This window comes from Sinocyclocheilus grahami, unplaced genomic scaffold (genome assembly GCF_001515645.1).
Source record: "Sinocyclocheilus grahami isolate Dianchi unplaced genomic scaffold, SAMN03320097.WGS_v1.1 scaffold194.1, whole genome shotgun sequence".
NCBI classification, from domain to species: Eukaryota; Metazoa; Chordata; class Actinopteri; order Cypriniformes; family Cyprinidae; genus Sinocyclocheilus; species Sinocyclocheilus grahami.
Window position 1 is genome coordinate 1,084,453 of NW_015505373.1, and position 2,358 is coordinate 1,086,810.

Genomic DNA, 2,358 nt, shown 5'->3' on the forward strand with positions numbered 1-2,358 from the left:
GACATATGGCAAGAAATCTGTAGACGCGCCCATAACAACAAAAGACAATACTTTATTGAACCTTTTCTGATAAGAAGTGTGCGCTGCAAACGCGAGCATTTTTGACGATCGTTTCTGTTCAGTCTGCTCGTTTTATCGCGTTTAACCACAGCTGTCATCGGTTCTTTGTCTGGCAGTGGCAGCAGATATGCGATCAGATTTTTAATTTGAGGTTGTATTACGTAGATTCTGGCACCCAACATCACAAGATGATATTTTAAGCTCCTTATGTAGCCGAATCTGCGCTGGTTTGAATGAGTCGCCTCCAGTTTCCCCTTTGTTTTGCTGCCTCCAGCTAGCGCTGTGACGTCGGCTGACCCTAGTTACCTGTGGTTGGCCTGGCCGTGCGTCACTCAGAAAACAACAGGCCAATCAGAAGAGAGGCTCATGAATATTAATTAGACAGGTCAAAATCTGTTCTCAGCAGAGCTCCTGAGAGAGGAGCTGTAAAAATATATTGAGATGGTTTTTGGTACTTATACCGCAAGTATATATTCTTAAGGACATCATGATAAATAAATAAAATAAATAAAACTCCAGAAAGGTGTAAAATATGTGACCTTTAATAGTAATGACTTTATGAATTTCTTCACTGATAAAATAAATAACATCAGAAATACAATAACAAATGTAGATTCTACAGCGTCTATTACTTCAGCTTCATTCATCGCACCCAAAGAAAAACTGCAGTGCTTTACAACTAGTACTCATAGATTGATTACAAAACTATACGGGTATTCAAGGGCAGGCTTTAAGATGGTTTAGATCCTACCTGTCCGATCGCTACCACTTTGTTTATTTAAATGGGGAGTCATCTCAATTATCACCAGTAAAATATGGAGTGCCACAAGGATCTGTCCTAGGTCCTCTGCTATTTTCAATATACATGTTGCCCCTTGGTAATATTATTAGAAAATACGGTATTAGTTTCCACTGTTATGCTGATGATACTCGACTATATATCTCATTCTCAACACGACCAGATGAAACTTCTAAATTATCTAAGCTAACATAGTGTTAAAATATAAAAGATTGGATGACCAATAATTTTCTCCTATTAAATGCAGATAAGACAGAGATATTACTTATTGGACCAAAAGACAGTACACAGAATCTCTTGGATTACAATTTGCAACTAGACGGATGTACTGTTACTTCCTCTACAGTCAAAAATCTGGGTGTTATATTAGACAGCAACTTGTCTTTTGAAAATCATATTTCCCATGTTACAAAAACAGCATTCTTCCATCTTAGAAACATTGCCAAGCTACTAAACGTGTTACCTGTTTCTGATGCAGAAAAGCTAGTTCATGCATTCATGACCTCTAGACTGGACTATTGTAATGCACTGCTAGGTGGTTGTCCTGCATCCTCAATAAACAAGCTACAGGTAGTCCAAAATTCAGCGGCTAGAGTCCTCACCAGGTCAAGAAAATATGATCATATTACCCCAATTTTACAGTCTCTGCACTGGCTACCTATTAAGTTCCGTATCAGTTACAAAATATTATTACTTAGGCCTACCTATAAGGACCTTAATGGTTTAGCTCCTACGTACCTAACTCATCTTCTACCACGCTACAATCCATTAGGGCCGTGTATCACCAGCATAGTCACGATACGATACATATCACGATACAGAGGCCACGATACGTATCACAATTAGGGCTGGGTATCGAGTTTGATACTTTTTAGGCACCGACCAAATTGCCTCGATACTATCGAGTATCGAAAAACGTCTGGTCGTTCGGTACCAAATTTCGATACCTAAGGGGTTAATCTCATCAGCGTCAGTGAGGCGCAGCTCGATCAGTATTTGACATCCGCGAGAGCGATGCGAAAATGTACAGAGCAGTCTGCTCGTGGTATCTTACTATAGCCTAATACACCGATAGGTCTGCGACTGTGACACTCAGAGATGTGGCTCACACGTGAGTATTTAGTGTGAATGCGTCCCAGCCCCCGTAGCTGTAAGGCTACATTTACACTGGTGCGCTTTTGTTTTAAAATGAAAACAATCCTCGTTTTACTGCCGTTTCCACTGCGTTTCAAGCCTGCTTTCCACTATCTCCGACAAATGACAGACCGAAAGTCATTCATTTCCAATGGAGAGTAGCGCGGGAGCTGTGTAGAGTTCCAATCATATGCAGATGTCTGTTCATACTACAATACCGAAAGCGAGTGTTATGTGACCATTCATGCACACTGTAGCATCATGCTAAGTTACATAAGACCAGGGTTTAAACTGGGCCGGGGGCCGTCTGGGGCTAAGCCCCGGCACATAGACTACAGGGCTTGACATTAACGCTTCATTAACGC

The 2,358-nt window shown here is 41.0% G+C and overlaps 1 long non-coding RNA gene across 1 annotated transcript in view; it reads left to right on the forward strand.

Moving 5' to 3' along the window:
- Positions 1-2,358, forward strand: part of LOC107594977 (uncharacterized) — a 17,081-nt gene that overhangs the window by 781 nt on the left and 13,942 nt on the right. The gene's annotated exons all lie outside the window — the stretch shown is intronic.